This window comes from Ailuropoda melanoleuca, chromosome 16 (genome assembly GCF_002007445.2).
Source record: "Ailuropoda melanoleuca isolate Jingjing chromosome 16, ASM200744v2, whole genome shotgun sequence".
Classification (NCBI taxonomy): domain Eukaryota; kingdom Metazoa; phylum Chordata; class Mammalia; order Carnivora; family Ursidae; genus Ailuropoda; species Ailuropoda melanoleuca.
The window spans coordinates 46,709,921-46,724,258 of record NC_048233.1 but is presented as its reverse complement, the minus strand read 5'-3'; positions in this window follow the sequence as shown (position 1 = coordinate 46,724,258).

Sequence of the window (14,338 nt, the reverse complement as noted above, 5' to 3'; positions counted from 1 at the left end):
ACCCGGCCCCTCTCTGACTCCCTGACTCCCTTGGGGGGAGTGTCAGGCTGTTAGCTGGGAATCAAAGCTTCTCCTAGCTAACCCCTCCTGAATTCCACCTACTGGTGGGTCTCCTTGTTTCACTCAATATATATTATTCATCAGAACAGGACTGAGGACCGATGGTGTTGAAACCATGCCCTATAGAGTTAGAGGTTGAAACCAGCAGAAAGGTTTTTTTGTTTTGTTTTAGATTTTATATATTTATTTGTTAGAGAAAAAGAGAGACCTCAAGCAGGGGTACTGGCAGGCAGAGGCAAGTTCCCTGCAGATCAAGGAGCCTGATGCAGGACTCGATCCCAGGACCCTGGGATCATGACCCGAGCGGGAGGCAGACACTTAACCAACTGAGCCACCCTGGCCTCCTGAAACCAGCAGAAAGCACAAAGCTTGTTTTGCAGGGAACTGTTTCCCCAATCAGCTGTTGTGTCTTTTCAGACCTCACTAAACAAACCCACGAGCTGTCTCTGCAGAAGCCTGGACTCAGGGTCAACTGATCAGTTCCAGCCTAGGAACAAGCAAGGCCCTGCAGTCCTTATCTGGGATAATGAGCCCAAGACCCCATTCAGTTTCTACCCGCTCTCAGAGCACGCCCAGAGCTCCTTCCCCTTGTCCTGAGATAACCTCCTGACGTCAGGGGCGGAATTTTGCCTCTTTCTGAAGCTGTCTCCACCCCAAAGTGAACATGGGATGCATGTTACATTATGTTTGCTCAATGCGCATGCTCCACCTTTCCTCATGAATAGTCATAAGTTTCCCCCGCCCTTTTCATCAATATGTATGTCAGCTCCTACCCTGAATTTCCCCTTTAAAAACCCCCGCTTGATCCTTAACCAAGAATCTCAGAGATGGTCTTTGCACGTCCGTGTGCCCTCTCCCCAGGATGCTGACCTGCTGAATAAAGCAACCTTCCTCTCCAGCCAACACTGGGCGAGCCAGCCGGACTCAGGTTTCAGAGACACCATAGCTTTCTAGCTTTGAGTTATTTTCTTTCACATCCTCATCTCCTTCACAATCCAGCTCAGTTTTCGTTCCTGCCAGAGACTGCTTCTTGCCTCTCCCAGCAGAGAGCCGACCACTCCCTCACCTGCGGGGTCACCTCTGTATTCTAATGCCTCTCAGTGCACTTTTGGTGTCATGCTATACTTGACCGGATTCTGTGTCTTGCTCACCTGCAGTGACCTTTACACACAAGGGCATGGACCCTGCCATGCACAGAGCCCGGCAGGTGACAGCTGATTGCATATGTGATTTTTATAGTTAAATTAAGGGACGAAATGGAAGGGAGGGGAATAGGTATTCCGAAATAGAAGAAAGGAAGTAAGACCGACCAAATCCGGCTCCTGGGCAAACAGTCAACACACCTCATTGCGAGGGGCTTCCTCCTCTAAGGGGCTGGGGCTGGGGCCGGGGCCCTGAGAACAATCCAGCCTTTTCCCTCACGGAACATTGCTTAAGAACATGGGCCCTGGAGCCAGCCCAGTTGGGTTGGAAAGCCAGGCCTGCAACTTGCTGTGTGACCTTAGACAAGTGACTTAACTTTACCGTACCTTGGGTTTTCATCTCCAAGACCAGGGTAACGAAGGACTTTTATCATCCAGTTTTGCCATGAGAACAAATGAAAAGCTCCTTGTCTAGGACTTGGAGCAGTGTCTGGCATCGTGAGCATGGGCTGAATGTCAGCTCCTATTAAAGAGCTCGTGGTCAAGCACGCTTGAAGCAGCACGAAGATCGAGAGAGTCATTGCTGAGCGAACATTATTTCCTTACTAGAATCTGCATGCTGGCCTGCAGAAGGGCCCAAGATCTGTTGGGAGAGGCTTTGATGAGATGCTCAAGGATGGGGCTTTGATGCTGGATGCATGACTGGGGAAGAATGGGAGTGGTGGTTGAAATGTTTTTTAGCCAGCTCTCGAGTTTTTGCGGGCCATTCAAGGCAATGCCTTGCTGGGAACACCAACAAGGAACTGATGGTCTGTGAAGAGAAGAAATCAGACTATCAGCCACTCCCCCCACCCCTCGGGGAAAGAGCTTTGCAAGGCAAGTGCATTTTCAAAGCCAAGCTTTGGGTCTCCCTTTTTGTGGTGTGTGATGCAACCCTTTCCTCAGCCTTCCCACCAGGTCCTCATGGAGTCCCCCTTCACGCTCCCTGCTGCTGGAGTTGGCGTCCCTTCTACCCCCACCCAGAATGTGGTGTCTGCGCTCAAGGTCCTTGGTGAGAGCAGTGGTGCCCTCGGGAGGTCAGCCACATCAGTATAGACCACTGCAACCCAGTGTGAGAAGTTCCATGAGAAAGGCACTTTGGGTACACTGAGGCAAAAGAGGCAAATGCAGCCCGGGGAGAGGTGGGGGAGGATCAGCAGATTGCAACTGCTGACTGCCTAGTTCACCAGTAGCTAGAGTCAGGTTCTAGCACCTTGCAGCCCCCCTCAGGCGTGCCCGCCCTAGAGAAACTAACACTAATCATTGTATGTCTCTGGGAAGTTCCTGTCACCTCTCAGCTTATATCCGATCATGCTCTTTGGAGCGGGGATGGGTAAGGAACGTGGCAGCTGCCCACAGAGTTGGCATGGATGTCTCCATGTGTCTGAAATGCCAACAAGGCCAAAAACACAGCACTGGAAAACCCCCAGAAGCCTCCATGATATTATACACTAGTTCATGGGTCAAGGATTTGGATGCCCTAACTCCAATTTGAGTTTGGACCTCTAAACCCAACGATCTCTAGGCATCGTGCGATTTTTCCTTTTTCCGCTGACTAGCTTTGAGTACTCGCTAGCCGGCAGGTGCTCAGTTACGTGCTTTATGGCGCCCTGTCTTGTCATAATCACTGAAACCTGGTAAATTCAGTGAAATGATCAGCTCCACGCTACAGATGAGAAAACTGAGGTTGAGGGAGGTTAATTGATCAGTACAAGGTCACACAGCTTGTAAGTGGTACAGTTGGGATTTGGACCCGGCCAGGTCTTTCAGAATCCAAGACCTGAGATCTTAATAACTATGTTAATTGGTTGGGAAGGGACCAAAATTATCGAGTTCAATCGGTTGTATACCTAGAGGGTGCAACTTGCATTGGGAAGTGCATGGGACCGGGACACTGCTTGAACCTTGTCAGAGACACCACTGCTGTGCCACACTGGGCAAGTTACTAAACCTTTCTGGGCCATTTTCTTTTCCAAGGAAAAGGATGGGGAGGGAAGGGAGCGGAGGGCAAGGGAAAGGAGGGGAGGGGAGGGGAAGAGAGGGGAGAGGAGGGGAGGGAGGTAAAAATCCAAAATTCGGCTTTGAACACTGACTTGCCTTGTAAAGCTCTTTGGGGGGGGGCGGAGGGGGAGGCTAATAGTCTGATTTCTTCTCTTCAAAGACCACCAGTTCCTTGTTGGTGTTCCCAGCAAGGCATTGCCTTGAATAGCCCACAAAAATTCAAGAGCTGGCTAAAAAGCATTTCAACCACCACATCACTTCTTCCCCAGTCATGCATCCAGCATGATTGGGGAAGGGTAAGGAGGGGAGGGAGAGGAAGGGAGGGAGGGAAAGGGAGGGAGGGGAAAGAGTAAACTGCTCTGTCTTCCTCATAGGTTTGTTTTAAGGAACTACTGCAAGTTAAAGCCTAATATAAGGAGTGGAACAGAAGGAAAGGCACCACTTTGTCCTCCTAAACAGACAGCAGGCATATCCTAGTCATCTTTTATGGGGTAGCTAATTTCTCGTACATCTAGCCAAATGTGATTAACAAGGAAAAGTTTAATATAGAACCACTCCCTTTTCTGACTCACTAAAAAAATGAGATAATCTTGAATATTGCATTAAAATAAAGAATTTAAAAGTTGAATTTGATTTTTGGCTGCTCTACGCTAAGCATTTTCATATGCATTTAATCTCCAGTAATACAGAATGAGGCGCCCAGATGGTTAAGTGCTTTGCCTCCAAACACACAGCTAGTAAGCAGTGAGAATTCGAACCCAGCGCTGCCTAGTTTTACCTGTAGGCACTTTTCCACGCAGCAAGGGCTTCACAGAGATCCATTCGAATATAGAAGCAAACAATTCTGTCTTCATAGGACCACCCGCCCCCAGATGAAGTCACCATAACATCCTGGGAACGCTCCCAAAATGGAAGAGTTTCCTCTGCTATGTCCAAGTCTAAAACCTTAGTAAAATCCAACCTCAGCTAAATGAATTAACCAACCTCAAAATGTAGAAAGAGCCAACAGATGATAAAGATAGATAAGGTATATCCCTTGCTGAGGGGTAACTTTCACAGTCTTGAAGTAGAGGAGGAATTACATTTTTAAAAATTAAGGACTAGGCATCTGGGCGGCTCAGCTGGTGAAGCGTCATGACCTCAGGGTCCTGGGATGGAGCCCCGAGCTGGGCTCTCCGCTCAGCGGGGAGTCTGCTTCTCCCTCTCCTTCTCCCTCTGTGCTCGTGCTCTCTCTCTCTCTCCTCTCTCAAATAAATAAATAAATAAATAAAATCTTGAAAAATGATCTCTCTTAAAAAAATTAAAATTAAAAAAATAATAAAAATGAAGGACTATATTGAATGTGAAACATATTTAAAACAGTAGCATGAGGGTCACCCAGGTGGCTCAGTGGGTTAAGCATCTGCCTTCAGCTCAGGTCATGATCCCAGGGTCCTGGATGGAGCCCCGCACTGCACTGGGCTCCCTGCTCAGCGGGGAGTCGGCTTCTCCCTCTCCTCCCTGCTCCTGCTCTCTCCCACTATCTCTGTCACTATCTCTGTCTCTCTCTGTCAAAAATATAAATAAAATCTTTTTAAAAACTCCCCCTGAACAAACAAACAAAAAACAGTGACATGAAATTAAAAGGTAGACAACAAACCGAAAAAAGATTTGTACCAAGGATGAAAAAATATTGAACATGTGATGTATATACAAAGAAGTATTCAAATTTTAAAGGAAAGAGACCAAGATCTCAATAGATCCGTAACCTAAGGACACAAAGAAAAAACTTACATAGAAAAAACAAATATTAAACACTTATCCTGGTAAACATTTTTCCTGAGTAGTAATCAAAGAATTACTGTTTAAAATAATCTTCATCGCCGTAATAACATGTAACAGTTTTACAGTTCTTAATATTTGCTAAGTACTTAACATATGTAAATTCACTTAATCCTGAAAACCACCTCAGGAGATAGTGCTATTTCCATTTCACAGGTAAGGAAATTGAGGCCCTGAGAGGTTTAATAACTTGCTCAACTCAGAACAAAGTCTATTTCTGTTTAATAAGCTCACCCACTGACTGTAGATTGGGGGAAGTAACTCATCAGACGCTGAAATCTCTAGGAAGGCAGTTGTTCACCTAATTGTTATCCAGCCCAGTCCTGTCCAATGTAATGCAAACCACATATGTAATTTAAAATTTTCTAGGAAATGGGGCACCTGGGGGCTCAGCTGGTTAAGTGTCTGACTCTTGATTTCAGCTCAAATCGTGATCTCAGGGTCCTAAGTTCGAGCCCCATGTCGAGCACCACTCTGGGTGTGGGGCCTGCTTGGGATTCTCTCTCCCTCTCCCTCTCCCACTGCCCTTCTTACCCAACCTCGCACTTGCTCTTGTTTTCTCTCTCTCTAAAAAAATAAAAATAAGATTTTCTAGGAACAATATTAAAAGATTTTTTTAACATGAAATTAATTTTAATAATCTACTTTCTTTACACATATTGCATGGAGCACTGGGTGTTATATGCAACTAATGAATCATCGAACTTTACATCAGAAACCAGGGATGTACTGTATGGTGACTAACCATAATACAATAAAAATATTATTATAATAAAAAGAGAAAAAGAAAAAGAAAAAAGANCACTGGGTGTTATATGCAACTAATGAATCATCGAACTTTACATCAGAAACCAGGGATGTACTGTATGGTGACTAACATAATATAATAAAAAATATTATTATAATAAAAAGAGAAAAAGAAAAAGAAAAAAGNAGCAGGGGAAGTGGGAGAGGAAGAAGCAGGCTCATAGCAGAGGAGCCTGATGTGGGGCTCGATCCCAGAACGCCGGGATCACGCCCTGAGCCGAACGAAGGCAGATGCTTAACCGCTGTGCCACCCAGGCGCCCCTTACATTACTTTTTCTTATCCTAAGTCTTAGAAATCTGGTGCATATTTTATACTCAAATTACATCTTTTTTTTAAAAGATTTTATTTATTTATTAGACAGAGATAGAGACAGTCAGCGAGAGAGGGAACACAAGCAGGGGGAGTGGGAGAGGAAGAAGCAGGCTCATAGCGGAGGAGCCTGATGTGGGGGCTCGATCCCATAACACCGGGATCACGCCCTGAGCCGAAGGCAGACGCTTAACCGCTGTGCCGCCCAGGCGCCCCTATACTCAAATTACACCTTAACCCAGACTAGACACGTTTCAAGTGCTGAATAGTTACATGTGGCCAGGTTACTTATTGGATAGCAGAGATCTAGAATAGCAGAATATAGAAAATATCCACTAGTGAGGAGAATGGTTTAGAAAAATAGAGTCTATCAGTCTCTGGAATTGTCTAAAGTCACTGCCAACAGTCACAATAAAAGCCACACGGAAATGCATAAAATGCTCGCGCTTTGTTAAGCACACACACAAAATCTAAGAATACAAAATATTAGGTTAGTAGATATTTAAAATGTGTCTAAATGCAGACCATAGATGAAAGAGAATGTGTAAACGTTAAAATAGTTGTGTTAGCATGCTGGGATTTAAGGTTGTTTTCTGCGTCAAATTTTCTTTTCCTTTAAATAGGCATTCAACATTTATTTCTAGTAAGAAATTTTCCTAAACAGAAAAAAGGCAGTGAAGGAATATTTCATACAAAAATACAAATATTTGGATATTTTAAATATTTTCATAAGCCAGATAGCCTCATAAATTCCACATACTAGCTATCATATGGGTTTACAATATTTTTTTGACATAGAATTTGGATTTTGAGATTGCTGGTCTCTTTTGTTTGTTTATGTTAATGTTCATAAAAGAGCTGAGGTACTAAAAAAAAAAGGTCATTCACAAATCTTTGAATAATACATTATCTGGACCATTGTTTACATCTAATATACATCTTTTAATAATACAGTCTTCTCTTTGCCCTATGAGCTATCCTGAAAGCGGACCCAAAGCCAGGCCATTTTTCTGTGGATTTCTAGAGCTAGACACCAATCAATAAAACCCCAGATCCTGCAGAAAAATATAGAAATTTTGATTTCAGTTTTCATGAACATGCCTAGCTCAGTCAGAAGTAGAGTCCGGAAAGAAACGTGTGAGTTAGATAAAGAAGGATGACTGGAATCACAAAAATGATTCCAGGATGGAATCCAGATTCATCCCGAATTCAAAAAGATTCCAGAAATGGATGGGTTGGCTAAAGAAGGATGACTGGAATCACAGATGGCCCTGATCCTGAACTTGGGAGAGGCAGCCTCTTCTGGGGAGAGGGCATGAGTTTGGGGTCAGAGCAAACAATTCTGCTCTGCTGCCTCCTTGGAGAACTGTATCTCCTTTTCCAAATCTGTAAAATCAGACGTCGTAATCTCAGCCCTCTAGGGAGAGAGGCAAATAAGAGAACCCACTTCTCTAAAGACCTGTGACTCTCAGAGATCATTAATTGCAACCTCTTATTTTAGCAACATGGTATAAACAGGCTCAGAAACCAGCCAGTTTGCCTTGCTGGAGTCAGGGTTCTTTGAGCACAAAGGCCCAGGTCCAGTAGTGAAGTCAGAGCACTGAACTACAATGCCAGCTCCACTAGCTTCTGAGGCTATGACCTTGAGCAAGTCATTTACACTCTCTGTCTCAGTCACCGCCCCTTTAAAGTAAGGACAATCATTGTGTCTAATTTAAGATTGATTGTAGGGACTAAAAAAAAGTCAAACTCAGTAAGGTGTCTGGCATTCCGCAAGCTCTCCGTAAATCTTACCTGTTATTAGCAGTAGTCCCTGAAACTTTCTTTGAATGCTTTCAGTGTTTGCAAACCGATTCTCGTGATCAGCCTTATTTTAGCATCAGCATGTATATGTTACTCCCTCAATTGGTGGAATCTTTCCTCTACAGTGTAAATGCTAAGGAATTAGATTTTGATGTTTCTAGAAAATAAAGTTGGGGGGCAGGTAGAAGACCACCACTAGAGGGAGTATCAGCAAAATTTTATCTCTGATTTTCTGGGATAGGCTGGTTCTACAGTGGGAGAGGCACAGTGGGAAGGAAGGGAGGGAGGAAATCAGGGGTTCAGATGGGCTTGGCGGTGTGGTCCTGATGAAGGAGAGTTTGCACAAAGTAAGCAGGAAGGCAGTGCTGCACCCTGGTAATAACCATCGTTTATTGAGCTCTTACTGTATGCTAAGCCCTGTGCCTCATCATTATTAGCTTGTTTCTAGAAAATGGGAGTAATCATAGTACCTCCTTTATGAGACCGGTTGTGAGCACTTTAAGAAATACTATGTATCAAATATTTGAAGAGTGAGTTCTTGACACAGAATATCAAGTTAGTTGTTACTATTAGATGAAAACCCTCATGTTTCAGATGAGGAAGGCTAAGTAGGTAATACGCCCCAAACCATGGAGCTACTAAGTGGCAGATATCATGTGTAGTCTGACTCTGAAACTCTTTTTTTTTTTTTAAAGATTTTATTTATTTATTCGACAGAGATAGAGACAGCCAGCGAGAGAGGGAACACAAGCAGGGGGAGTGGGAGAGGAAGAAGCAGGCTCATAGCGGAGGAGCCTGATGTGGGGCTCGATCCCATGACGCCGGGATCACGCCCTGAGCCGAAGGCAGACGCTTAACCGCTGTGCCACCCAGGCGCCCCTGACTCTGAAACTCTTAACTCTATAGAGCTTCCAGCTCAAGCGGAAGCTTCCATCCTCCTCCTGCCCGTCCAGCCCCACCCCTCAAGCTTCCAATGATGTCAGGCTGGGCTCTGCCATCACACAGACCTGGACTGGAGCCCTCCTTTTGCCTCTCGCTGACTCTGTGACCTGGGCAAGTCACATCTCCCCTCTACCACTCCATTAGCTCATCTGTGAGGTGGAGGGTCTTTTATCTCACAGCGATTTTATGGGGGACTCGATCAGGTTTGCCAAGTAGAGTGCTTAGCCCAATGCTCGGCACATGAAAAGCCCTAAGTGGCTATTAAGCTATTATCGTGAAGTGGGCACTTGGGTTCTTCACAGCCAGAGCTCCCTGCCGCTGGTATTTCCATGCTTACCCTTTTTTCTGGAATAGTCTGTGACAAAAGAAAAATACTGGAAACCTCGGCTTTGACAGCTCTCTCCCTCTTTGTAATATGCCATGTTCTTAATTCAGCACCGTATGAATCAACGTGACCATCTCTTCTGGCCTCTAAATTCATTGATGGTGTCAGCCGGCAACGAAATGCCAGGGCACTGGGATCCAACCGTCCCCCTGCCACTCGCTGGCTTTCCCTGGGTGAATGGTAACATTTTCAAATGGATAAAAATCTCCAGCCGACGTCGCTCTCCTCCTCCAGAGCAGATTTATTACAGAGTGCTTGGCATTTCCGCACGCTCTGCATTTGTCAGTGTCACATTCATATGCATTCTTAGGTGTCTATACATATATGGGCATAATTTAAACCTCCAGTGAACAAAGGCTATTTTTCTAGCTTGGAGACCTTCCAAAAGATCTTTGCATTTCATCTATTTTTAAACGTTTGTGTGATTTAAAAGCATGGTAATATCAAATGATACAGAGGACGGCTGGATACTCAGCTTCTAGCAACTGATCGCGTGCCGTGCGTCAGGCACTTTTATATCCAATATTTACTGAACTCCGGGGCGGGTAGGCAATTTTCTCAGTCTACAGGGGAAGAAACTGAGGCTCCACAAGCTGAGCTATTCGCTCGGAGTGGCACACACGCGAGTCACGCCCGCTGAGAATGGTGGGGGTGGGGCGCCAGCCAGTGAAGTTCCGTATTCCATGCACCTGCCATTTCATCACGGCTGCCTCTGCAGAATAACACTCACTCAGGCGTTTAAAAACCATTTCCCGAGCACCTACTGCGTGGCACTTGGCGAGGCTCTGATGAGAGTGTGGTGGGAAAAATAGGCACGAAGTCTGGCCTTCGGGGAGCTTACATTCGCATGCACACACAACACGGATCAGTCCTGCGACTTGGTTGGGTCTTCGTGGGATGACACCGAGGTGGAAGAACCAGGCAGAACGCAACCATGGCTGGGGGGTGGTTTCTGTCCTTCCCCGGATCACACGGGCATGGGATGTGTGCACAGCGTGGGCCTTTGGGGAAGGGCTGAGGAGAGAGGGCTGCATGAAGCTGTGCCAGTTCCTGCCAGCCCTCTGTTCCCTCCCCTGCAATGTTTAGCCTGCTCTCTCTGGGGGCTTGGGGTTTTGACAGCACACACTGCTGCCCTAGAGCAAATAGAGATCATGTGAGCAGGGCAAGGTGTTGTTGGGATGGGGAGGAGAGAGAAGGAGTTCCAGAATGCTGAGAACAGGCGCTCAAACAAAATAATTGTGGGCACACTGTGACCACGCATTCTCCTTTCGTCAAACTTCCAGGGGGGAATCAATGGGGAGAAGAATGATTTCTCCTCCTGATGACCTTCTTTTTCAAAGCAGTGCCGTCAACTACCATTCATCCAACAGCTCCGTGTCAGGCTCTGTACCACAGTCTTCCTGTGTGTTGTCATATTTAATTCAAAAGAGAGAGAGAAGGAAAGAAATAGAGATTCAGAGAAGCTAGTGGATGGAGAAATTGAGATTTGAAACTGAATTTGTCCAGCTCTAAAGCTTTTGTCCTTTTCCCCGAAACCCAGCTGCCTCTGTGGTCCCCCACAAAGCTTTAAGGAGAATGTGGGATGCATCTGTGATTCGCTCTGTGTCTTCTATATCTTTGCCCACCACCTGGGAGCCCGTCAGAAATGCAGAGTCTCAGGCTCCAACGCCGACTTACTGAATCTGAATTTGCTCTTTAGCGAGACTCCTGGGCATGTGCAAGTTTAAGAAGTGCTCCTCTAGACCTCTTGCCAAAAGATCTGACAGAGACCCTCCGAAAGGTGGTGGAGAGAGAGCTCTCTCTGGCTCCAAAAATCATTCGTTATTTCTAGAATTAAATTGATGGCTGCTGTTCAATTTAATCAAGAAGTGACAGTTTTAAAACCTGTTTGGGTGCCTCTCCAACAAAATTGGAATGGAAGAACCGCTGAGCGATCTCAGAAGTTAGCTTAAGAAGGAGAATTTCTGTTTCAAGATGTTTCCATAGCCTTTCTAGAGAAGAGGTGCTCATCGTTAATGACTTTTTTTTTTTCCCAGTGGGAGTTCGGATCATACAGACAGCGCTTTGGAGGATGAATAGTATGTGGGGGTGCAGCCCGCTAACCTGAATATAGGACAAGGTGTATCTTTTATCTCACTTTATGGTCTTAGGCAAATCATCCGAATCTATTTATCTAGTGGTCTTGGCAGGGGACTATTCAGAGTAATAGCTGGGTGTTCTCATGCCATTATAGTGATGATTAGGGAAACTTGTTTTTAAGGCAGGAATATTAAGTGGGACCTCAAAAATGATAGGAGTTTTCTTAATTATTTGTTTGAACCTTCCAGCAACCAATAACCCAGTCAGCCAAACCCTTAAAAAGTATTTATTGGGAAGTTGCCATGTGTCTTGGGGTACAAACAGAATAATGCTCCTGGTGCAGAAAACAGTAATTATGAATCCCTTTCCACCTGCTCTCTGTTCCACAAGAACTAAGCACAGTAATGAGTGTAAGAAGCTGAGGTGACAGGCCCTGGGCAAGGGGGACTCGCTGGGTGGCAGGGAGAGGTCTGTGGTTCGCTTTCCATTTTCCTAGTCACCCTTAGCCTGACCCCCTTGCCCGGCCTCCATAGCAGAACTTCCAAGGGCCCATTGAGTGTCTACCCCCGTCTGTGAACACAAATGGAGTCCAGGCTCCATGCTACACAGGCAGGGGAAGTATAGGCCTTGGGTCCCCTCAGCTCATTCTCTCTCACTTCCATATCTGAGCCCAGGGTCCTAACCACTGTACCTTGGGAAGAGCTTCTCTACTGCCCTCCACAGTCCATTCATGAGCCCAAGCCCTCTGTCTGTAGGCTTCCTAGCATCCAGAAGAAATCAGGTCCCCTGATTCCTCAACAACCTTTAATGGCTCCCGTTGGCTTCAGAAGAAAATCCCACCTCCTTAGTCAGGCATCTGTGACCCTCTGTGATGTGGCCCCACACTGCCTCTCTAGCGTGTCGTTTCCCTCTGTTCATCTCTTCCCAGTCTTCAGCCAGAATGCTGGACTGCCAGGTAGACCCCATGCCGTGCGTGGATGCACCCCCCCCCACACCTCGGTCCAGTCGTTCTACTCAGACTGCTCCTTCTGGCCCACTGTCCAGCTCTCGAAAATCATCCCTCTCCCTCAAGTAGGTTAACCCTTGAAGTCCTTGAGGACTTTCTTAGTTCCTCCTTATTCCCTGTCTCAGTCTGTCAGGCATTTGGGCTTATCGAGATGTTTTCCTCCTTTGTCCGGCTGTGGGCTCGGTAAGGACAGTGGTCATGTTGTAATCATCTCTGTGGCCTCAGAGGCTAACCCAGGGCATGCTTCTTAAATGAGGGAGATTGGCAAATGAGGGCCCCCGCCCACAGAGGCTCCAGGGCTATGCTTAGTGTGAAGGGACGGTGGAGGGTCTCTCCCTACGAAGCCACAATGGCTCCATCACTGACGAGCTGTGTGATGCGGGGAAAGTGAATTAACTTCTCTGTGCCTCCATTCTCCTCAATAAACTGGCAATAACAATAATGTCTGCCTCATAGGGTTGCTGCATGGATGCGGAGGAATGTTAAGTCAGGAGCCTGCTGTCGGAACAGCTGCACTTCTGTGACCTTTGCCCTTTCTCCTCCCTGTGCCCCTCCCTTTCTCCCTCCTTCTCCCACCAATTCCTCAGTCCCTAACTCTGATGTCACTTCTTCCTGTGCTCCCCGACTCCCCCATGTGCGTAGCAAGTGTCCTGGAGTATCTTCCTGCAAAACCTGACCGTCCTCCACCACGCATTCTTTCACTGTGGTGCGATTGCTGAGACGTCCGTAACTAGAGCGAGAGCCGTCCTATTCGTTGAGCTTTTACTGTATGCCTGGGGCTGTGCAAGGTGTCTCTCAGGCACTATCTATTCGATCTCCATGGTGACCCTAGGAGAGAGGTGTTATTAATCCCATTTTATGGATGAGGAAACAGGACAGAATAAATTCAGTAAACTGTCCGAAATCACCGAGCTGGTGAGTTACAAGACAGGGATTCAAGCTTGACTCTAAGTTTGGGCCCGTGTTCTTAATACTGTACTGAAGGACCTCGGCACTGATGCCTGACATGTTCTAGAATATGTAAAAACAGACAAAACCAAAAATGCAAACACCTAAACCATGTTTAATACAAGTGCTTAGTAAACTGATCAGCAGTGTAAGTCTCCTCTCCATTCCTCCTTTCCTTCTCCGGGGGGTCTCGGGGAGATAAAAGAAGGTCCTCATTCCCTGGTTTGCACAGTAGTTGGGCCTGTGCAACGCTGCTGTAGTCAGCTGAGCTCATTAGAAACCCACGGAAGTGAATTAAAGAAACATGACTTGTACCAGCCTACCTAGCCACATTTTAGGTTCCTGGGGCATATGGGCACAAGCTCATTTAAAAAGCATTTTTAACAAAAGCACACAACAGAAATGTTCAGCATATGTTAGAGTAGGTAGAGATTCATGGAATCCTAAATCGACTTGCTTTTTATAGCCACTCAGAGAGGGGCAAATTAGTGCAAGCCACTTCTTCCATCACTGCATGCTAAGGAGAGGCCAGGCTGAGAAGCAGGTGCAGACGCCAAAATGAACACTGTGCATTGGAGGGTCCCAAGCCTCCGGTCCCTCCCGCCCAAAATAACCTCCCACTCCCCACCTTCTCTCCCTCCCACACCACTTGAAATATGCCCTTCCATGCTCATTCTCTCCAAGGCAGTGCCAACTCTAAGAAACTCCCCAAAAACATTTTTTTAAAGATGACATAAATAATACATCTTAATTAGAAAATAGGCTTAGGGGGGAAAAAATTATCCTCACTCCCACTTTCCTAAAGAAAACATTTTGGTGTCTATGGTTCCAGGGTCTTTTTGGGGTTGTTGATAATATACATGATATCATATATACACACAGAAATGTACCTATGCATATACTTATTTACACACATGTACACATGTGTGCTGAAATGTATGTATGTGTTTACTTCCTTTCCCAAATTATGATTACATTCGATGTTGTGTAATTGC